The sequence below is a fragment of the Macaca mulatta genome, chromosome 9, assembly GCF_049350105.2.
Source record: "Macaca mulatta isolate MMU2019108-1 chromosome 9, T2T-MMU8v2.0, whole genome shotgun sequence".
NCBI classification, from domain to species: Eukaryota; Metazoa; Chordata; class Mammalia; order Primates; family Cercopithecidae; genus Macaca; species Macaca mulatta.
The window spans coordinates 19191278-19216059 of NC_133414.1; the positions used below are offsets into that span (position 1 = coordinate 19191278).

The following is a 24782-nucleotide window of genomic DNA, read 5'->3' on the forward strand; positions in this document are numbered from 1 at the left end:
CTCCCAAGTAGCTGGAACTACAGTCATGCACCACCACGCCCGGCTGATTTTTGTTATTTTTAGTAGAGACGGTTTCACCATGTTTGCCAGGCTGCTCCTGAACTCCTGGCCTCAAGTGATCCACCCGTCTTGGCTTCCCAAAGTGCTGGGATTACAGGCGTGAGCCACCTCTCCCAGCCCCACTTGTGTGAATTTTATCGGAGCGTGTGTGTGTCTGTGCGTGTGTGTGTGCGTGTGTGTGTGTGTCTACCAAGTATTAGGCCTCTGAGCCCAAGCTAAGCCATCATATCCCCTCTGACCGGCACCCACGTATACATCCAGATGGCCTGAAGTAACTGAAGAATCACAAAAGAAGTGAAAATGGCTGGTTCCTGCTTTAACTGATGACATGACCTTGTGAAATTCCTTCTCCTGGCTCAGAAGTTCCCCCACTGAGCGCCTTGTGACCCCCACCTCTGCTGGCCAGAGAACAACCCCCTTTGACTGTAATTTTCCACTACCTACCCAAATTCTATAAAACGGCCCCACCCCTATCTCCCTTTGCTGACTCTCTTTTCAGACTCAGTCTGCCTGCACCCAGGCGAAATAAACATCCTTGTTGCTCACACAAAGCCTGTTTGATGGTCTCTTCACACGGACGCGCGCGACACCAAGTCCACGGGTTGAAAGGGCATTGAGGTCAATTCAGTGTAGAATGTTCGATGTCTTAGGGGAGCTGGAGGAAAGAGGACCTGACAAGGCAAGGGCAGCAAAGAAGAAACATTTGTACAGATACAGGCAACCTAGACACTGGGCCAACAGGAACTCTTTCCAGCAAGGAAGATAGAATCCCACTGTTTCCTGCTTTCTCTCCTCTCAATCCCTATGCTTTCCCCTCTTAACTCTTTACTCTGTCCCCTTAAAGCATACAGTTAAGAAGGCAGGCTCTGGAGTCCGGTTACTGAAATACAACCCCCAAATTCCTGACTCCTCCCATTTTATTAGCTGTGTGAACTTGGACGATGTAACCTCTCCATGCCTCAGTTTCCTTAGTGGAAATAATTTTTTAAAATTGTGAGCCGAGATCGGCCATTGCACTCCAACCTGAATGACAGAGTGAGACTCTGTCTCAAAAAAAAAGGAAAGGAAGGCTGGGTGTGGTGGCTCACCCCTGTAATCCCAGCACTTTGGGAGGCCGAGGCAGGCGGATCACTTGAGGTTAGGAGTTTGAGGCCAGCCAGCCTAACATGGTGAAACCCATCTCTACTAAAAATACAAAAATTAGCAGGGCATGGTGGTGGGCGCCTGTAATCCTAGCTACTCTGGAGGCTGAGGCAGGAGAATTGCTTGAACCCAGGAGGCACAGGTTGCAGTGAGCTGAGATCGCCCCATTGCACTCCAGCCTGGGTGATAGAGCAAGACTTCATCTCAAAAAAGAATAAAAATAAAATAAAGGGAAGAAAGAAGTAAAACTCTTTGCAAATGAGAGCAATGTGTTTCCTAGAAAATCCTAGGAATCTCGAGGAATCCTAAAAAAAAAAAAGCCTACTGGAACCAGTGAACTAGTGGCAGGATACAAGATCAACATAACAAAAATCAATGGTTTTTCTACATATGTACACAGAACAACTGGAAAATGAAATTTAAAATAAACCATACCATGTTAATCAGCATCCCAGAACATGAACTATATAGGGATAAATTTCACAAAATATGTGTGACACATATATGCTGAAAATTATAAATCACTGCTCAAAATTATAAATCGCTGCTGAGAGAAATGAAAGATCTAAATAAATAGCAGTTCCCTGTTCATGAATTGGAAGACTGCATACTGTTAAAATGTCAATTCTCTCGAAATCCCAGCAGACTTTTTTTTAACTTGACAAGCTAACTATAAAATTCATACAGAGGTGCATAGGAAGAAGAAAGTTGGAGCACACATACATCTGGTTTAAAGACTTACTATAAAACTGGTTTTCAACACACTGTAGTACGCATAAGGTGAGACATATAGATCAGTGAAACAGAATCAAGTCCAGGTATAGACCTATATGTATATGGTCAATTGATTTTCATAAGAAGCTAAGGTAATTTCCGTGTGGAAAATATAATGTTTTCAATCAATGAAATGACTGGATAGCCATATCAAAAAATAAATCTTGAACCTTACCTCACACCATAGACAAATATTAAGTTGAAATGAAAGACCTAATCATGAAGCTATAATTACATAATTTCTAAGAAAATATAGAACAATCTTTTTGACTTTGGGCAAGGTGACGATTTTGGAGGTAAAAAAAAGCACTAATCATAAAAAGGAAATAAAAGACAGATTGAACTTCATCAAAATGGGAAACATGTGTTTTCAAGACAACCTTAAAAAAGTGAAAGTATTCACAACAGATGTCTCTAACAAGGAATTTGTATCTAGAACTATCGGGGGAACCAGCCCCCAATATTTCAATGTAGGTTCTTTCTATTTTCCCTAAGTGTTGGCAGGTCTGAGAAATAAAGAGAAAGAGTACAAACAGAGGAATTTTACAGCTGGGCTCCAGGGGTAACACATATCGGTAGGTCCGTGATGTCCCTGAGCTGCAAAATCAGCAAGTTTTTATTAGGGATTTTAAAAGGGGAGGGGGGTGTACAAACAGGGAGTAGGTCACAAAGATCACATGCTTCAAAGGGCAATAAAGATCACAAGGCAAGAGCAGAATTAGAATTACTGATGAGGGTCTATGTCCCGCTGTGCATGTATTGTCTTGATAAACATCTTAACAGAAAACAGGGTTCGAGAGCAGAGAACCGGTCTGACCTCAATTTCACCAGGGTAGGTTTTTTCCCCCACCCTAGTGAGCTTGAGGGTACTGCAGTAGACCAGGGCATATTTCAGTCCTTATCTCAACCGCATAAGACAGACACTTCCAGAGCGACTGTTTATAGACCTCCCCCCAGGAATGCATTCCTTCCCCAGGGTATTAATTATTAATATTCCTTGCTGGGAAAAGAATTCAGTGATATGTCTCCTACTTGCATGTCCATTTATAGGTTCTCTGCAAGAAGAAAAATATGGCTGTATTCTGCCTGACCTCGCAGGCAGTCAGACCTTATGGTTGTCGTTCCTTGTTCCCTGAAAATTACTGTTATTCTGTTCTGTTTCAAGGTGCACTGATTTCATATTGTTCAAACACACATGTTTTACACTCAGTTTGTACAATAGTGGTCCTGAGGTGACATACATTCTCAGCTTATGAAGATAACGGGAATAAGAGATTAAAGTAAAGACAGGTGTAAGAAATTATAAAAGTATTAATTTTGGGAACTGATAAATGTCCATGAAATCTTCACAATTTATGTTCTTCTGCTGTGGTTCCAGCCGGTCTCTCCATTTGGGGTCCCTGACTTCCTGCAACACAGAACACATAATGAAAGCTTACAACTTAATAAAACAATTCAATTTTTTGAAATGAGCAAAAGATTTGAATTCACACTTCACAAAGATATAGAAATGACCAATAGCCGGCTGGGCGCTATGGCTCATGCCTGTAATCTCAGCACTTTGGGAGGCTGAGGCAGGCAGGCCACCTGAGGTCAGGAGTTCGAGACCACCTTGGCCAACATGGCAAAACCCCGTCTCTACTAAAAATACAAAAATTAGCTGGGCGTGGTGGCATGCCCTTGTAATCTCAGCTACTTGGGAGTCTGAGGCAGGAGAATCACTTGAACCTGGGAGGTGGAGGTTGCAGTGAGCCGAGATGGCACCACAGCACTCCAGCCTGGGCTACAAGAGCGAAACTCCATTTCAGAAAAAAAAAGTAAAAAAGAAATGGCCAATAGCACATGCAAAAGTGCTCAATTTTATTAGTCATTTGGGAAATGCAAATTAAACCCACAATGAGATAGCCCCACATAGCCACTCAAGTGGCTAATATATTAAAATGTTAGCAAGGACTGGCATTCTCATACAAGGTTGAAAAGAATACTGCTTTGGAAAATAATTTGGCAATTTCTTACATCAATATACACTTAGCATATGATCCAGTAATTTCACTCTTGGTATTTAACCAAGAGACATAAAAACATATGTCTACACTAAGTCTTGAAACCAAATGTTCATAGCAGCTTTAGTCGTAGTAACTCCAAACTGAAAATAACTCATGTGCCCATCAATGTGTGAATGAATAAACAGAGTGTAGTGTATTCATACAATGGAATAGTACTCAGCAATAAAAAGGAATATACTATTGTACATGTCACATGAATGAATCTCATTAACTTTGTGCTGAGCAAAAGAAGCCAGACACAAATTATATGGTATATGATTACTTTTATATAAAACTCTAGAAGAGCAAAATCCAATCTAAAGGGACAGAAAACAAAAAATGTTGTTTACTGAAGTTGGGGATGCCTGTAAGGAGAGAAGACTAAGAATAAATACAGAAAACCTTTTGCAGTAGTGTGAATGTTCACCATGCTGATCATGGTGGTTACACAGCTTTACATATTTGTTACAACTCATCATACTGGCCTGGTCCAGTGGCTCATGCCTGTAATACATGCATTTTGGGAGGCTGAGGCGGGCAGATCATCTGAAGTCAAGAGTTCGAGACCAGTGTGGCCAACATGGTGAAACACTGTCTCTACTAAAAATACAAAAATTAGCCAGGCGTGGTGGTGCATGCCTGTAGTCCCAGCTACTCGGGAGACTGAGGGATGAGAATCACTTGAACCTGCAGGTGGAGATTGCAGTGAGCCGAGATCATGCCACTGAACTCTAGTCTGGGCAACAGAGACTCAATCTTGAAAAAAAAAAAAAAAATCATACTGAATACATAAAGTAGATGCAATTCTTTGAATATAAATTATTAGAATTGATTTATAAATGCCATGAACAGTATATATTTTAACATGTAAAATTTATAATATTGATACATTTAACATGAAACCCAAATATTGTGGCAGAAAGCCTTTGTATTTTGCAGTTAATAGTTTCCCTACCAAATATTCCTCTAAAGCATCGAATCTGCCAAAAGATATAACTCATTTTCACAACAGTTATGCATGGTACAAAGTTCAATATAATAACACTTTGAAAAATAAACTTTTAAATGCTCTAGCAATAAATAATATTTCAACAGATTTGTAAAATCGTCCCTATAAAATGTGAATTTACCATGTACCATGTAGAAATAGGTGATACAAAATTGGATGAAACATGGAGCCTGTTTTCATGAAGGTAACAATGTTATATAATGGATAAGAAAATCATACACATTAATGTATTCCAAGATATGTTATTAACATGCCACCTCTCATGTGCCAGACACTTCAGCTGATTTAATCCACACAATATTTTCAGGTAGGTATTACTATCCACATTTTACAAATGAGCTTATTAAAGCCTGGAGAAGTTAAGAAACTTGCCCAAGCTTGCCAGCCAGTGGGCAGTGATTTTGAAGGACCACTGGCTCCAAAGCCCATGTTCTATTATGAATTGCAGAGTATAATAAATTTGAAAACAGAGTTACAAAGTGCTTTGGGAGCTAAAGAGCTGTCGAAAAATGTAACTTGTTTGGAGAATCAGAAAATGACTCATGCAAGAGATCACTTTTAAATACTTAAACTGAGTATGATTTCAACAAATCACAGAGAGTATTGCAGACTGAGAGTTGATCATAAACACGGGGACAGGAAAAACAAACAAGTTTGAGGAGAAGTGAGTTGTGCAGATTAACGAAATGTTAGCGGTATTAGGGGAGAAGGATAAAATAGATACACACTAAGAACCACTCTATTTTAAAAGGCAGTATGAGTTTCTAAAGATTTTCAGTATGAAAACCATAGAGAAGAAACACTGTTCTCAAAGATTAATTTGGACCAGGTGCTGTGGCTCCCCCCTATAATCTCAGCACTTTGGGAGGCTGAGGCGGGCAGATCACCTGAGGTCAGGGGTTCAAGACCAGCCTGGCCAATATGGGAAACTCCATCTCTGCTAAAAATACAAAAATTAGTGAGGTGTGATGGCACGCACCTATAATCCCAGCTACACAGGAGGCTGAGGTGGGAGAATCGCTTGAATATAGGAGAGGGAGTTTGCAGTGAGTGGAGATAGCAGCACTGCACTCCAGCCTGGGTGACAGAGTGAGACTCCGTCTCAAAAAAAAAACAATTAATTTTGCAGCAATATATCAAATACATTGGTATGAGGGGATGCAAGAAATGAGAGCTGTAGTCTAGATGAGTAAGAAAGACCAGAACTGGGTTGGTGGCAATAGTCGTTGAAAAGTGGATGGTGAAGAGAACTTCAGTTTCATCTGAAGAGGAGGATGAATAAGGAGATATCTTAAAAAATAAAATAAAATTAGCTTTTGGGGTACAAGTGGTTTCTGGTTATGTGAATGAAGTGTATAGTGGTGAAGTCTGAGATTTAAGTCACCTGTCACCTGAGTAGTATATGTTGTACCCGGTATGTACTTCTGCTATCCCTCAACGCCCTCCCGCCCTCCCTGCTTCTGAGTCTCCAGTGTTCACTACACCACTCTGTGTGCCTTTGCATACCCATAGCTTAGCTCCCAATGATAAGTGAGAATATATGGTACTTGGTTTACCATTCCTGAGTTGCTTCACTTAGAATAATGTCCTCCAGCTCCATTCAAGTTCCTGCAAAAGAGATGAATAAGGAGATATCTTGAGATAACAAGAGAATCAAAATAAGATTTTTATTTGTTGTTTTTTATTTGCCAAAGGTGTCATGAAAGAGGGAGAGATTGATCACCTATTTGGGATGGGCTATGTAATGAAGCAAGGTGTCTCTGACAGTGGAAAGATGAGGTAAGAAGATGGATGAGAAGATTAGGTTGTTTTTGTTTTTGTTTTTGTTTTTGTTTTTTACATGAAGTATTGCTCTGTCTCCAAGGGTGGAGTGCAGTGGCACGATCTCGGCTCACTGCAATATCCTCCTCCCGGGGTCCAGTGATTCTCCCGATTAGCTGGGATTACAGGTGCCCGCCACCATGCCCAGCTAATTTTTGTATTTTTAGTAGAGATGGGTTTTTGCCATGATGGCCAGACTGGTCTGAAATGCCTGATCTCAGGTGATCCACCTGCCTTGACCTCCCAAAGTGTTGGGATTACACGCATGAGCCACCATGCCCTGCTGGATTAGATTTCAAAAAGAGAAAAAAAAAAATCCTTCTTTCTCAGACAGGAATAAAGAAAATGGAGATACAGATATTTTGAGGTAGGGAAAGGAAAGTTGAGGTAGGTAGCTCCACTGAGAATGAGGTGTCCTGAGGGCAAATAAGGTTTGGAATGGCACCTTATATATAACTTTATTTTCTTCTCAAAACATCATATTATTTTTCCCAGTCTAAGGAATAGCCCTTGCCTTTAGAATAAAGGCATTTAGAGCTCTCTATTATAACCTGAGCCCATAGGGACGAATGGAATATTACCTACTAGTCCATGCCATAAAAATCCTCTGATCCAGCAAGACAGGTCTCTTCCCTGTCCAAAAAGTGACCTAGACAGACTTTAATCCAAATATCCTTTCTGTTCACCCTCCCCAACCTGTGGTTTTCCCTTCCCAACTGCTCCCCAAGCTGCTGTTTTCCCTTATACAAACAAGAATGCTTTGAAAATCTCATTCATTCTTCAAAGACGTTTTCAACTCCAATTCTTTTAAGTGTCTTTCCCTGACCACTTCAATGTACATTAAATTCTCCAATAGTTTGTAGTGATAAGGTGTCATTTCTTTTGGCATTTAATTATATATCATTTTCTGCTTTTCCAATAGTTTGTAGTGACACAAATAGTTTGTAGTGATACCAATCGTTTGTAGTGATAATGTGTCGTTTCTTTTGGCATTTAACTGTATATCATTTTCTGCTTTTCCTTAATTTACACTTGGGTATGTTTTGTCTATGAAGAAGAAATGCATATGAGAGATCACAAACTATATTTTTAAAAATCATTCTCAAAAACCCATTAGTGTTTTGCAATTTTGAACAGCTTTGTGGAGTTATAAATGACATACAGCAAACTGCATATATTTAAAGTATACCATTTAATAAGTTTTAACAAATGTGTCCTCTGTGAAACTTTCACCACAATCAAGACAGAGAACAGACCGGGCACGGTGGCTCATGCCTGTAATCCCAGCACTTTGGGAGCCGAGGCAGGCGGATCGCAAGGTCAGGAGATGGAGACCACCCTGGCCAACATGGTGAAACCCCGTCTCCACTAAAAATACAAAAATTAGCTGGGCGTGGTGGTGCACGCCTGTAGTCCCGGCTACTTGGCAGGCTGAGGCAGGAGAATCGCTTGAACCGGGGAGGTGGAAGTTGCAGTGAGCCGAGATCGTACCATTGCACTCCAGCCTGGGGACAGAGCCAGACTCCATTTCAAAAAAAAAAAAAAAACAACAGAGAACATATCCATCACCTCAAAAACTGTCCTCCTGCCCTTTTGTAATCCCCACCTCCTCCCCCGCAACCACTCATCTGCTTTCTATCACTGCAGAGTGGTTTGCATTTGCAAGAAGGTTGTATAAATAGAATCATACATGACGTACTCTTTGTTGACTTTGTTTTTGTGTTCACTCTGGGTAATTATTTTGAGCTGGTCCATGGTTGGCCCATGGTCATGTGATCTATGTAGTCCATAGAGTCTTGCACTTTGAAGGGCTCCGTGCTTGTTTGGGCTGGGCACAGTGGCTCACGACTGTAATTCCAGCACTTTGGAAGGTCGAGGCGGGAAGATCACGAGGAGATCGAGACCATCCTGGCTAACACGAAGAAACCCCCTCTCTACTAAAAATACAAAAAATTAGCCGGGTGTGGTGGCACACGCCTGTAGTCCCAGCTACTCAGGAGGCTGAGGCAGGAGAATCGCTTGAACCCAGGAAGCGGAGCTTGCAGTGAGCCAAGATCGCACCACTGCTCTCCAGCCTGGGCGACAGAGTGAGACTCCATCTCAGGGAAAAAAAGAAAAAAAGAAAAAGAAAGGCTCCGCGGTTGTTTGAACGCTCCACTGTCATTGTTTTTTAAGTTCTTAATACTTTGTGAACAAGAAGACCTACATTTTCCTTTTGCACTGGGCCCCACAAATTATGTTGCTGGTCCTGAAATATTCATCCATATGTGTATATAGATTAATCATTTATTTTGTTTTATTGCTGAGCAGTTATTTCATCGTATGGATATACTACAATTTGTTTATCCATTCATTCACTAAAAGCATTTGGGTTTTTTCCCAGTTACAAATAAAGGATCCATGAACGTTTGTGCACAAGCCTATATAAAGACATGCATTTGAGCTGGGCATAGTGGCTCATGCATATAATCCCAGCACTTTGAGAGGCCAAGGTTAGAGGATAGCTTGAGGCCAGGAATTTGAGACCAAGCTGGGGAGCATAGCAATACCCTGTCTTGAAAAAAAAAAAAAGATTTACCTTCATTTCTTTTAGGTAAATACTGAAACGCAGAATGACTGAGTAACATAGTAAGTGTATGTCTAACTTTTTAAGAAACCACACTGTTTTCTTTTTTCTTTTCTTTTCTTTTTTTTTTTTGAGACTGAGTCTCTCTCTGTGGCCCACGCTGGAGTGCAGTGGCACGATCTCGGCTCACTGCAAGCTCTGCCTCCTGGGTTCACGTGATTCTCCTGCCTCAGCCTCCTGAGTAGCTGGTACTACAGGTGCCCACCACCACGCCCAGCTAATTTTTTGTATTTTTAGTAGAGATGGGGTTTCACTGTGTTAGCCAGGATGGTCTGGATCTCCTGACCTCGTGATCCACCCACCTCGGCCTCCCAAAGTGCTGGGATTACAGGCATGAGCCACCGTGCCCGGACTGTTTTCTAATTTTTAAAAGAGATTCACAAATTTTTTACTTTATGCACAAAGAGTTAGCATGGTTTCTTTCATGGGATGAAGTACCAGGATAATCCATTCAAGGAAGTTCACTTAGTCCAACTTAATGAAACCTATATCCTTTGCATACTGGGGAACATATTGAGGCTGTATTTTTGGATCACATCATACTGGTTTGAGCAAGAACCCTGGCCAATTTCACAGGTGGCTCTAGTATAGCTGCTGGAGACTCATCTTGCATTACGAGTAAGAGGTGAAACAGCTAGCACGTACATGCACTTTTCAAATTTTTCCAGTTTTTCTAAAGTGGTTGCACCATTTTACATTCCCATCAGCCATGCAGTAGAATTTCAGTTGCTCCACATCCTAGCCAACACTTGGTGTAGTTAGTCTTCAAAATTTTAGACATTCTAATAGATGTATTATTTCACTGTGGTTTTAATTTTCACTTCCCTAATGACTAATTATGCTGTTGCTTTTCATGTGCTTATTTGTCAGTTGTATATTTTCCTTGGTATAGTTACTGTTCAAATCTGTTGACCAATTTTTTTTTCTTTCTTTTCTTTTTCTTTTTTTTTTTGAGACAGGGTCTCACTTTGTCACCCAGGCTGGAGTGCAGTGGCATGATCTCAGCTCTACCTCCCAGGTTCAAGTAATTCTCGTATCTCAGCCTCCCAAGTAGCTGGGATTACAGGTGCAAGCCACCATACCCAGGTAATTTTTTTTTTTTTTCTTTTTTTGAGACAGTATCCCTCTGTTGCTCAGGCTGGAGTGCAGTGGCATGGTCTCAGCTCACTGCAACCTCTGCCTCCCGGGTTCAAGTGATTCTGTCTCAGCCTCCCAAGTAGCTGGGATTACAGGTGCCTGCCACCACGCCCGGCTAATTTTTTTGTATTTTTAGTAGAGATGGGGTTTCGCCATGTTGGCCAGGCTGGTCTCATACTCCTGACCTCGTGATCCGCCCACCTCAGCCTCCCAAAGCACTGGGATTACAGGAGTGAGCCGCTACACTTGGCCTGTTGCTGAATTTTGTGGCGGATTAATTGCTTTCTTTAATTATTAAGTTTTGAGGCTACTATATATTTTATAGGTAAAAATCCTTTATCAGATATATGACTTGCAAATATTTTTTCACAGTTCATGGGATAATTTTTATTTATTTATTTATTTAGAGACAGAGTCTCACTGTGTTGCCCAGGTCAGTTTGAATTCCTGAGCTCAAGCAATCCTCCCACTAAAGTGCTGGGATTCCAGGCATGAGCCAGTGGGAGAATTTTCTTGACAGTACCTTTCAAAGGGCAGAAGTTATCAATTTTGATGAAGTTCTGTTTATCAAGTTTTTTCTTTGAAGGATTGAGTTTTTAGTGTTATATCTAGGAAATTATGGCCTAACCCAAGGTAATAAAGGTTTTGTTCTATTTTCTTCTGGAAATTTCATATTTGAGGTTTTATATTTGGGTCGATGATCCATTTTGAGTTAATTTTTGTATATGATACGAGGTATGAAATGAGGTTCATATTTTTGCTTATGAATATCTAAGTGTTCCAGGGCCATTTGTTGAAAACCTATCTTTGCTGAATTGCTTCTGTACGTTGTCAAAAATCAGTTGTCCATTTATGTATGAATATATTTCTGTTGGGTCTATTCTGTTCCACTGATCTTCTTTTTTTATTCTTTATTTTTTATTTTTTATTTTTTTTTGAGATGGAGTCTCGCTCTGTCGCCCAGGCTGGAGTGCAGTGGCGCGATCTCGGCTCACTGCAAGCTCCGCCTCCCAGGTTCACGCCGTTCTCCTGCCTCAGCCTCCCGAGTAGCTGGGACTACAGTCGCCTGCCACCATGCCTGGCTAACTTTTTGTATTTTTAGTAGAGACGGGGTTTCACCCTGTTAGCCAGGATGGTCTCAATCTCCTGACCTCGTGATCCACCCACCTCGGCCTCCCAAAGTGCTGGGATCACAGGTGTGAACCACCGCGCCCAGCCTTGTTCTATTGATCTTCTTGTCTGTCTTTATGCCAGTTCCATATTATCTTCATTACCATAGCTTTATAATAAATCTTGAAAGCAAGTCATGATTTGTGTTTGTGACAGCGACAGTGTTAATGATGTTAGTAATCTGTAATGTGTATGTTCTTAGCACATCATGATAGAATTTGACTAGGCATGGTGTGGTTATTTCAACGGGATGAGAGCAATGATACCACTAGAAAGAAGTGATAATTTCAGAGGAAAAAAAACACTTTAAAATTTCACCAGTTTTTCTATTTGTAGGTATCACAATGGGAAGGAATGTCAGGAAGAAAGCTGGCGCATTCGGGAGAACACTTGTGAAATGTAGCAAAAGGCCAGGCGTGGTGGCTCACGCCTGTAATCCCAGCACTTTGGGAGGCCGAGGTGGGCCGATCATTTGAGGTCAGGAGTTCGAGCACAGCGTGGCCAATATGGTGAAACCCCATCTCTACTAAAAATACAAAAATTAGCTGGGTGTGGTGGTAGGCGCCTGTAGTCTCAGCTGCTCAGGAGGCTGAGGCAGGAGAATTGCTTGAAATCGGGAGGCAGAGAATGCAGTGAGCCGAGATTGCGCTACTGCACTCCAGCCTAGGCAACAGAGCAAGACTGAGTCTCAAAAAAAAAAAAAAAAAAAAAAGTGTAGCAGAAGTGAGCTGTAGTGGAAACAAACACAAAGAAACACAAAGAAAGGGAATGAGAACTGAAACATGAAGAGCAAGAAACCTCTGGACACAGAGGACTGATCTGGGAAATGATAAGTTGAGCATTGTGGTTTGGAAGGAATATTGGAATTCGTTTAACTCAATCTCCTTATTTTTTTATTGATGTGAAAACTGAGACACAAGGAAGTTCCTTTAGAGCTTATCTATAATCTCCTTTAGAAAAGAATCAATCATGCAAGTTTGGTTCTAGGCTGACAGTTGAAAGTCAGGACTTTGTAAGTAAAATCCTTCTGTTCCATAGGTATATTATTGTAAATAAGAGCTTCATTCTTAAAGAACAATTTCATACCTTACAAAATTGATCATGAAAATAAAACAAAACTTACACATATGTGATCATGAATATTAATTATGTAAGACTAAAAACAATATAAAAAGTAGTATTTTAAATGCTCCTTTGGTGAATATTTTCTACATTGGTACAGATATAGTCCAGGGAATTTTAGAATGAAAATATCTTTTTTCCTTTTGTAAATATGTAAATTTCATTTTGTAAATATGTATATGCATATAGAATAAGCATATGCATTTTGCATTGTGCTAAACGTTGACGTGCCTTCAAAACTGGAGTCATCTATTCTGAAAAAATCTTTGAATGGTAAACGATGGGAAGGAATAGATTCCTTTGTGAGGTCTTCAGTTTCAAAGACCCTTTGGATGTATTAGCTGCTGAGTCAGCAGAATCAGCATCAACCCAGACCAGCTGGTAAGTGTTGCTAATCTAGTTACCTGGTCTGTGGTAGTTACTAGGTGTTCAAAGAAAAGGACCTGATCTTTATAATAGTAAAAGACAAAAGTGGAAGAAGTCATAAATTGAATTATGATGAATTGGATGAGTTTATATCATACTATCATTTGTTATGAAAAGGTTATTTATGGACCCTGGCATTATACAGATTGGTTCAAACTTCTCCAAATAAAAGACGTCAAACTATGACAAAAGCAGCTGTTCCAGAATATCCATTAGGAGCAAAAGAGCAACAGGGGTGGGGACAGGCCTGCGTCTAGTTGCTGGGTAAGGGTCTGAGTGAGGCTGTGGTTTTCAAACATTTTCGCTTTTTTGAAACTATACCTTCTCTCATATTTTTAAGTGACCTACAGTTTTTTTGGGGGGGGATGAAGTCTCGCTGTTGTCCCCCAGGCTGGAGTGCAGTGGCACGATCTCAGCTCATTGCAACATCTGCCTCCCAGGTTGAAGCGATTCTCCTGCCTCAGCCTCCCGAGTAGCTGAGATTACAGGTGTGTACCACCACACCCAGCTAATATTTGTGTTTTAAGTAGAGATGGGGTTTCACTGTATTGGCCAGGCTGGTCTCGAATTCCTGACCTCAGGTGATCTGCCCACCTTGGCCTCCCAAAGTGCTGGGATTACAGGCATGAGCCACCGTGCCCGGCCAGTTTTTTTTTTTTTTTAATCTTAACTCTAAACAGTTGCAAAGGATGTAATTTCTGGTGACTTTTAACAGCCTTATTTAGGTGTAACTCAAATACAGTATCTGTGCATATTTAAAATGTATGATTTAATAAATATTGGCATATATACCAATATATATTAAAAATGTAGTAATGAAAGCATTACTACAGTCTAAATAATGAAGATAGAGCGTCACCCCTTCCCACCCTTTCGCCCTCCCCAAAATACCCTATCTCTTTTAAAAATTTCCAGTGAAGCCATCTAGGCCTGGTGTTAACTTTGTTGAAAATTTTCAACATGAAATTCAAATAGAGATTTTCACATTAAATATTTCTTGGGGTGGGCATGGTGGCTCACACCCATAATCCCAGGACTCTGGGAGGCCAAGGAAAGAGAATTGTTTGAGACCAGGAGTTTGAGACCTGCCTGGGCATCATGGCGAGACCCCGTCTCTACAAAACAAAAAAAGATACAAATAAATAAATATTTCTTTAGTGAGCTTTATTAGTTTGTGCCACTGAAGGGATTTGCCATTTCCTCCGTGTTGTCCAGTTTATGGGCATAAAGTTGGTCATAATATTTTATTATTATCCTGTTAACATCTTTAGCATCTGTAGTGATGTCAGTTCTCTCATTTTGGAAGTTGTTAGTTTGTGACTTTTCTTTTTTCCCCCTAATTAGTCTGGTTATAGTTTTATCAATTTTATTAACCTTCTCAAAAAACTGGCTTTAATTTCTTTTGTTTTCTCTATTTGTGTCTTGTTTCTCATTGATTTCCATTCTGATGTTTACTAGTGCCTTTCTTCTGTGTACTTTGGGTTTCATTTGCTACTTTTTCTAGTTTTTTAAGGTAAAAGCGGAGATCATTGATTTGAGACTTTTCTTCTTTTCTAACATAAGTGTTATATTATACTATAAATATCTCTGTAAATACTGCTTTAATTGCTGTCCACAAATTTTGATATGCTCTGTTTTCATTTTTATTCTATTTAAAATACTTTTCAATTTTCATTTTTATTTCTCTTTGACCCTGGGTTAGCAAATTAGTTGTTATTTAGTTTCCAAATGTTAATTAATATGTTAATTCATTTCCAAATATTTGGGGACTTTCGACTAGCCTTTTGCTACATACTTTTAATTTAACTCTTTTTAGTCAGAGAATATACTTTGTATGACTTGAATGTTTTTAGATTTATTGAGATTTGTTTTATATCCCAGAATATGATCTGTCTTGACAAATAACTCATGTACACTGGAAAATAATGTACATTCAGCCTTTATTGGATGTAGTATTCTATCAAGTTCAATTAAACCAAGTTTGTTGTTAGTACTGTTCAAATCTCTGTAGCCTTACTGATTTTCCTCTGCTTGTCCTGTCAATATTGAGACAGGGAAGTTAAAATTTCAACTATATGATGTAGTTGTGTATTTTTCCTTGAAATTCATCATTTTTTGTTTCATGTACTCTGAAGCTCTGTTATTATATGCAAAAATGTATACAATTGTTATATTCTCTATGTTTTTGTTTTTAAAATAGCTTTCTTATACACATCATATAGTTGGGTCTTGTTTTTAAAAAATAGACTGACAGGGCCGGGCGCGGTGGCTCAAGCCTGTAATCCCAGCACTCTGGGAGGCCGAGGCGGGTGGATCACGAGGTCAGGAGATCGAGACTATCCTGGCTAACATGGTGAAACCCCGTCTCTACTAAAAATACAAAAAACTAGCCGGGCGTGGTGGCGGGCGCCTGTAGTCTCAGCTACTTGGGAGGCTGAGGCGGGAGAATGGCGTGAACCCGGGAGGCGGAGCTTGCAGTGAGCCGAGATCACGCCATTGCACTCCAGCCTGGGAGACACAGCGAGACTCCGTCTCAAAAAAAAAAAAAAAAAAAAAAATAGACTGACAATTCCTGCCCTTTAATTGCAGTTTAGATCTTTTGTATTTAATGTAATTATTAATGACTAGGTCAAAATCTATCATCTCACTTTTGTTTTCTGTTGGTCTCTTCTGTTCTTTTTTCTTCTTGTCCTCATTTGCTGCCTATTTTGAATTATGTGAATTTAAGAAATTTTTATGTATTTCCACTATTGTCTCTCTATATCCTTTTGTTTGATTTTCTTTTGGCGGGTATTACTCTAGGATTTACGGTATGCATTTTTAACTTATCATAGTCTACTTTCAAATAATATTTATACCATTGCATGTATAATGTAAGAACTCTTTCAGTATTATATTTCTATTTGTCTCCTCCTATCTTTTGTGATATTATTTTCATATATCTTACTTTTGCCTATGCTATAAACCCCATAATACAATTATTATTATTATTGTTTTCTTTTTTTTTTGAGACGGAGTCTCGCTCAGTTGCCCAGGCTGGAGTGCAGTGGCGCGATCTCGGCTCACTGCAAGCTCCGCCTCCCAGGTTCACACCATTTTCCTGCCTCAGCCTCCCAAGTAGCTGGGACTACAGGCGCCCGCCGCCACGCCCGGCTAATTTTTTGCAGTTTTTAGTAGAGACGGGGTTTCACTGTGTTAGCCAGGATGGTCTCTATCTCCTGACCTCGTGATCCGCCCGCCTCGGCCTCCCAGAGTGCTGGGATTACAGGCGTGAGCCACAGCGTCCGGCCGGAAGTGTCTTTTATATTTACTCTCACATGACCATTCGGATGCTTTTCATTTTGTTTTTTAGATTCAAATCACCAAATGGCACCATATTTCTATTGCCTGAAGAATTCTCGATTTTTGTTCGTTTGCTTGAACATTTCTTATTGTGTAGGTTTCACTGATGATGAGTTCTTTCAGCTTTTTTTGTATGCAGGGGATGGCCCCAGGACCCCCAGGCAGATACCAAAATCTACAGATGCTCAAGTCACTTTACTTCAACTTCATTTTGAAGATTCTTGCTGATATAAAATTCTACATTGACAATTTTTAAATTTTAGGACTTTAAAGGTACTATCCACTCTCTTTTAAATTTTTTTTGCAATTTTATTAGGAGTCTACAGTAATTCTTATCTTTATTCCTCTATATATAATGTGTCTTTGTTTTTTGGATGCTTTTAAGATTTTATTGTTATTGATTTTCAGTAATTTGATCATGCTGTGCCTTAGTGCCATTTTTGTTGTTGTTATTTATTGACTGGGGTTCACTTACAGTCTCAGATTTGTAAGAATATAGTTTTCATTAAATTTGAGAAAATGTCTTTTTTTTTTTTGAGACGGAGTTTCACTCTTGTTGCCCAGGCTGGAGTACAATGGCATGACCTCCGCTAGGTGCAATCTCCGCTCACCGCAAACTCTGCCTTCCCGGGTTCGAGCAATTCTCCTGTGTCAGCCTCTCGAGTAGCTGGGATTACAGGCATGCGCCACTACGCCAAGCTAATTTTGTATTTTTAGTAGAGACGGGGTTTCTCCATGTTAGGCTGGTATCAAACTCCCAACCTCAGGTGATCCGCCCGCCTCGGCCTCCCAAAGTGCTGGGATTACAGGCGTGAGCCACCAAGCCCGGCTAAACTCCCATTAATTCTATCTAGTGGAAGTTTTATGTCAGATAGCGTAATTTTAATCTATAGAATTGCCATTTGCTTCTTGTTTGATGCCTTTTATTTCTCTCCGTTATATTCATCTTTTTGTAAGTCCTTAAGCATACTGATCACAGAACTTTTTAAACATTCTTTTCTTTTTTTTTTTTTTTTTTTGAGACGGAGTCTCGCTCTGTCGCCCAGGCTGGAGTGCAGTGGCCGCTTCTCAGCTCACTGCAAACTCCACCTCCCGGGTTCACGCCATTCTCCTGTCTCAGCCTCCGGAGTAGCTGGGACTACAGGCGCCCGGCACCTCGCCCGGCTAGTTTTTTTGTATTTTTTAGTTGAGACGGGGTTTCACCGTGTTAGCCAGGATGGTCTCGATCTCCTGACCTCGTGATCCACCAGTCTCGGCCTCCCAAAGTGCTGGGATTACAGGCATGAGCCACCGCGCCCGGCCTTAAACATTCTTATGTTAATTCAATCATCTCTTTAATTTCCGGTTCTGTTTCCATGGACTGATTGCCCTACTGGTTATTAGCCACATTTTCCTGCCCCTTTATGCGTTCAGTAATATTTTATTGGAGTCTGGCCATTGAAGAGTTTTATATTTTTGAATGCCATAAATATATGCATTCCTATTAAGAGTTTCATAATTTGTTTTGCCCCTAATTTATGTTGCCCAGCTTACCTTTCAAGAGTTACTCTTTCAGCTTTTTTAGAGCACAGGTAGAGGTAGACTCCCTGTCAGGCCACTCCCCACTACTAAGACATTAGCCTTTTGGGGTATTTATTTAACACTCAATGTGTTCTATTCATTTTCTTTCCCTCTGGCTTCGAGAACTGAAATGATTCCCTGACTTGTATGAACTCGGGATTTTTCAGATTTTGCTTCCCTAGTAATAGGTCTTTGCCTAAACGTGCTTTGCCCAAACTTGTAGAGCTTTACCGTACCCATGACTAGATTAGCATTCAAAGCCCCAAGGGGAACCTTTGTGCAGGTTTTTTTTTTTTTTTTTTTTTTTTGAGATGGAGTTTTGCTGTTGTTGCTCAGGCTGGAGTGCAATGGTGCGATCTTGGCTCACTCCAACCTCTGCCTCCTGGGTTCAAGCAATTATCCTGCCTCAGCCTCCTGAGTAGCTGGGATTGCAGGCACCTGCCACCACACCCAGCTAATTTTATTTTTAGTAGAGACAGGGTTTCACTATGTTGGCCAGGCTGGTCTCGAACTCTTGACCTCAGGTGATCCACCCGCCTCAGCCTCCCAAAGTGCTGGGATTACAGGCGTGACCCACTACGCCTGGCCCCTTGTGCAGATTTCTAAAGCTCTTCTCTGCATAGCACCCTCCTAATATATTGCCCTCCAAATTCTAGTCTCTTGGCCTCCTCAAACCTTGATTTTTGTCTCTTCAATGCAGTAAGACCTTTGGGTTCTTTTTGAGTCCCACCTCCCTGTGCCACAGCCTAGAAACTGATTCCAGGCAGAATGCTGTTGCAATCATTGGGCTCACTGCATATGCTTCCTTTCTTCTTGAAATCATAGTCCAGTGCTGCCTGTTGTCCCATGTTTGAAATCATTCCATATATTTTGTCCATGTTCTATTTGCTTATTGTAAAAAGATAAGTCTGGATCCTGTTACTCTCTCATGACCAGTAATGGAGGTTTGCCATTTTAATCATAATACATTTTATTTATTTACTACATTTAACAAACATTTATGGAATACCTACCGTGAAGAGCTCAGAAATAGAGAAAAATGATTCACAGACTAATGCTTATACAATTAAAAAGTTACAATATTGTGGTAGCTTTTAAGTATGACCCCAAAATTCTTTGACATTCTTTCCACAAAGAGGTAAATTTTATTTCCTCTTCCCTTAAGTGTACATGTGTGACTGCCTGTCCAAAAGAATATGGCTGAAATGATGCTGTGCTTATTTCCTAGCCCAGGTCTTAAGAAACTGGCAGTTTCCTGGCTCTTGCAATACTCAGTCGTATGCCCATCCAACACACTGAGAGGAACCAAGCAGATACATAGGAGTTCTCATGTTGTTGTTCTGGTTGGTAACCCCAGTGACTCAGCCAACTGCTAGGACCAACTGCCAGACATGTAACTGAGCAAACTTTGAAATGACTGTAGCCCTGGCTGTAGTCATTCCAGCCTCTGAGCTACCCCTGCTGAGACTGTGTGGTCCCGGCTAAGTTCTAACCAAATTTCTGTTTGTAAGCAAAATAAATTATTGTTGTTGCCCTAAGATACTAAATTTTTCAATTTGCATTTTTTTTTTTTTTTTTGAGATGGAGTTTCGCTCGTTGCCCAGGCTGGAGTGCAATGGTGTGATCTTGGCTCATTGCAACCTCCACCTCCTGTGTTCAAGTGATTCTCCTGCCTCAGCCTCCCGAGTAGCTGATGTGCCACCATGCCCAGCTAATTTTGTATTTTTAGTAGAGACAGGGTTTCTCCATGTTGGTCAGGGTGGTTTTGAACTCCCGACCTCAGGTGATCTGCTCACCTCAGCCTCCCAAAGTGCTGGGATTACAGACGTGAGCCACTGTGCCCGGTTGTAATAGACACCTGTAACACATATTATATCGTTAAGTGCTATAATAGAGGAAGTCAATTAACAATTGAATTAACAAATATTTATTATGTGCCTATTACTAGTCAGGTACTGAGTCAGGAAAGGCTTTTAAGAAGCAAAATCTAAGTGGAAGTTTACAGGAGATCTAGGACCTAAAGAGAGTAAGAGCAGGAAAAGCAGAAATAGTTGTTCGTTTGAAGATATAAAAAGCATGGGGTGAATGCCAGTAGTTCAGAAAGGCTAACATAGAGGCTAAGGGGAACAAAACTGTGAAGAGATGAGTTACTGAAAGGCCAGTTCATTAAGGAGCTAATGCTAAAGAATGGGGGTTTAATCCTGAAGGTAAGGCTACTCTGCACACTTGTAATCATGCAATTAATTTAATTTTTTATTTAATGGCTATCTTCCCCATAGGCTGTACTCCAAAAAGGCTAAATCACACAAAGCTTTTATCCCTGTAATTCCAGCATCTAAAATGTTACCTGGCACATATGGGAGTTAATATTTACTAATGACTGAGTAACTGAAGAAACCCTGTAAGAATTTTAAGGAAATGATATATAATCAGCTTTGTGTATTAGAAAAATCATTCTGGCAGTAGTACAGAGAATGGTTTAGAGGTAATAGCTGTATTAGCCAGCTCGGGCTGCCATAACAAAATACCAGAGTGAGTGACTTATACAACAGAAATTAATTTTCTTGCCGTTCTAAAGGTTGGAAGTCTGAGATCAGGGTATCAGCATGGTTGGGTTCTGGTGAGGGCTCTCTTACTGGCCTGCAGACAGCTGCCTTCTCGCCCTATCCTCACGTGGCAGAGAGAGGGAGAGACGGTAAGCAATCCAGTGTCCTTCTTGTAAGGGCACTAATCCCATTAGCAAGGCCCCAGTCTTATGCCCTCATCTAACTCTAATTATCTCCCACAGATTCTGTCTCCAAATACCATCACACTGGGGGTAAGGGCTTCAACATTTGTATTTTTGAGGATACAATTCAGTCCACAGCTGTAGGAAAGGAGAAAAGACAGCAGGAGGTAAATGTAATAACTTGCCTAAGAGATGAGGGTGTAAACTAAACTAGTGACAATGCAGTGGAAGAGGAAAGACTGAGAAATAGTAATCATTCCTACTTGGACTGGAATTATTAAACTGTTAAAAACCTTCCTAGGATATTCCTTTTCCTGAACTTTAAAATTATAGACTTTTCCCTGTAGTAATGCATATCAGTTTTTTTTTTTTTTTTTTTTGAGACAGAGTCTCTCTCTGTCACCTAAGCTGGAGTGAAGTGGCCTGATCTCAGCTCACTGCAACCTCCATCCCCCAGGTTCAAGCGATTCTCCTGCCTCAGCCTCCTGAGTAGTTGGGATTACAGGTGACCATTACCATGCCCAGTTAAGTTTTTGTATTTTTAGTAGAAACTGGGTTGTGCCATGTTGGCCAGGCTGGTCTTGAACTCCTGACCTCAGATGATCCACTTGCCTCAGTCTCCCAAAATGCTAGGATTACAGGTGTGAGCCACCACACTCAGCCAGTATTTTTGTTTTTAATGTAGATGAATTTTCAAAATCAAACTGAGATAGAGGGATATAACATTTGACAAACAACCACATAATTAAACATACAACATTACAGAAACATTTTAATGTGATATTGATACGTAGTCTTCAAAATGTTTTAAAAACTATGGTAATACTAAAAGTGAAACTCTATAGAGTTTCAGTATTTTAAAGTGATAATAAGGGACATTAACCACAAAATACAAAGCATTTCACTTTTTATGTTTGGCTTTTATGTTAAATATTGAAAGTTTTATATTTTAAAAAGGTTTATTATTTATACAGCACATTAATCATCAAGACCCCCCTGCCCCCATAGCTAAAGTCATTCTAGGTCAGAATACATGGATACTGCTCTCAATACTAGTATGTATTATTCCCAGTGCACACATATTGATAATCAAGGCTTGAACAGTTTGTGCCCTGGCTTATTGCTGGCAACGGAGTAATTCAGTCCAGAGTACAGAGCACGTCCAAACGCATTTTCATCAATATCTGGCTCTGATATAGCCAGTCTGAGCCACCAATATCTGGCTCAGGGACTTACGATAATGGCTGAAGACACTGCTCAGGATCTTAAGGTAAACAAGTTGTCACCTAATTCTGTCAGCCCAGCAATCAAAGCACATTTTTGAGAGGGAATGTTCTGACTTCCGTATCAGTCGTGATATTTCCAAATAATTCTATACTTGTCATAATGAAACACAAGCATGCTTTTGGTATTGGCCCCTCAAAATATTAAGAAACTGGTGATACCAACATATCATTTTTTACATTGTTGTGTTTTAACATTTTTTCTGCTTTTGAAAGAAATACATGCTCATCATTATTTTGAATAATAAAATGCACAAAGAACATTGTCTAGAATCTTGCCACTCAGAGATAATCATGTCATAATATTCTCATGTATTTCCTTTCAGACTTTTAAAATTGTGGGCATTTGTAATTTTCTAAGGTTTGTAACTTCCTTCTGAAAACTTAGGTATTCAGATGTCTATGGAAATAGGAATCTGTATTATGCACCTTAAATGGCTGTGTAGTTTTCACATCTTGTGTACTGTGATTTAATTGACCAATATTAATTACAATGATCAGTAACACTTATTTAGTGCTTACTCTATGCCAGGCACTGTAATAAGCGTTTTGTTTGTACTAATTCATTTGATCCTCACTACCCTATTATTCTTGTTTCTTACAGATGAAGAAACTGAGACACCAAGAGGTGAAGCAATTAGTCCAATCACTTAATGTGAGACATTTTAGTGGTTGGCAGTGCTTTGATCCTTTAGACAATGTTGCCAGGTATACCTTTGTTCATGTTTTAAAATAATGTCTTTAGGATTAATTTGCCGAAATGGAATTGCTGGGTCCTAAGGTTTTAAAAATTTGTTACATGCTTCCAAATATTTCCTTTGGGAAGATGACAGTATTTACAGTTCATCCAACAGTATGTGAGTGTCTCATTCCTCACATCCCTGATTCTTTGCAATTTTCTTTTTTTTTTTTTTTGAGACGGAGTTTCGCTCCCGGGTTCAAGCGATTCCCAGCCTCAGCCTCCCGAGTAGCTGGGATTACAAGCGCGCACCACCACGCCCGGCTAATTTTTTGTATTTTTAGTAGAGACGGGGTTTCACCATGGCCAGGCTGGTCTTGAACTCCTGACCTCTGGTGATCCGCCCGCCTCGGCCACCCAGAGTGCTGGGATTACACGCGTGAGCCACCGCGCCTGGCCGATCCTTTGTAATTTTTACCTAAATGACAAAACATTATGTAACTGCTACTTTAATTTGAACATTTCACTTTTAGAGGTGGGACTTCATTTTTTTTTTTTTTTTTTTTTTTTTGAGGCGGAGTCTCGCTCTGTCGCCCAGGCTGGAGTGCAGTGGCGCGATCTCGGCTCACTGCAAGCTCTGCCTCCTGGGTTTATGCCATTCTCCTGCCTCAGCCTCCCGAGTAGCTGGGACTACAGGCGCCGCCACCACGCCCGGCTAATTTTTTTGTATTTTTAGTGGAGACGGGGTTTCATTGTGTTAGCCAGGATGGTCTCGATCTCCTGACCTCGTGATCCGCCCGTCTCGGCCTCCCAAAGTGCTGGGATTACAGGCTTGAGCCACCGCGCCCAGCCCGGGACTTCATTTTTAATGAATTTTTGTAAGCACTCTTTGTTTACTATATATTAATCCTGTGTTGACATGTCAGTATTAGTTTCCATGGTACATTTGGAGGTGCCGTAATTTGGGGGATAATTTCCATAATTTCAATTTACGTACAAGATGAGCTTACTAAGTTTGTTCCAAGTGGTATGCAAAATCTCTAGTGGATCCTCCTTAAAACTTCTCCATGACACAGAGAATAATTTTTATTGGTTAATTAAACTCAAAAGTAAAATAATTAAATCAACATTTTGGGTTGCTAGGAATCACTCACTGATCAACTTCTAGCTGCAGTTTTTTTGTTTTCTTTTTTTGCTCAGTCTAGGGAGGCTATCTTGGGCTGTGAAAGACATGTCACCAACCATCACAGCTGCTGAGTGACTGCACGGTTAGTCAGTAGGTGCCAACGCCCTACTAGCAGAGCTGTCTGCAGATTCCGAAGCCCGGCGTTCAGGGACTCCCGGGAAGGAGTCAGCGTTACCTCAGCCTCTCCGAGGGAGCCTCGCGCCCTGAACACTCCCCTCTTGGGATTCAGGTCAATCCGTTCAGCTCCCATGACTTCATCCGAGCAAATTTGTCACCTCACGCAGCGAATTAAACTGTTTACCTAGAATATGATCCAAAAGAATTTGCATTTCCTTCCAGAAGGAATACAAGGTTATGATAACCGAGAGAGCGAGAGGAAAAAAGGGGCACGCCTCTACCCAAACTCAACCTGTTTTCTTTCTCCTGGGTCTCCCAGTCACTCCGGGGGTTGTTAGTAGGCTTCAGCACGCCTGAAGGACCCCGTCTTCCGGAGACTCCTAGCTAAGGGAAAAGCAGGAAACACAAGAACTAATCCCACTCTTCTGTGTGACTAATTAAAAGAGGAGTCAGGCAGAGGGGACTACCTGTTCAGCCTTTACTGATGGGGCAGGCTCGGGGCACCTTTGGGACAGGCAGTGCCGAGGTCGCCCAGATTCCCGACAAGCTCCGCG

At 40.7% G+C, this 24782-nt stretch overlaps 1 protein-coding gene and 1 long non-coding RNA gene across 2 annotated transcripts in view; both read right to left on the minus strand.

Moving 5' to 3' along the window:
- Positions 1-1137, minus strand: part of HACD1 (3-hydroxyacyl-CoA dehydratase 1) — a 28936-nt gene extending 27799 nt beyond the window's left edge. Inside the window, 1 exon segment of the mRNA NM_001193912.1 lies at positions 1118-1137. The gene's annotated coding sequence lies outside the window, so the exon portion shown is untranslated.
- Positions 1138-2549: 1412 nt separating this feature from the next.
- LOC144330996 (uncharacterized) lies at positions 2550-24675 on the minus strand. The gene is made up of 4 exons (XR_013397788.1): positions 24287-24675; positions 20032-20093; positions 6588-6639; positions 2550-3385 (listed from the first exon to the last, which is right to left on the minus strand). It is a non-coding gene; the product is annotated as an uncharacterized LOC144330996 (long non-coding RNA).
- Between the last annotated feature and the right edge of the window lie 107 nt (positions 24676-24782).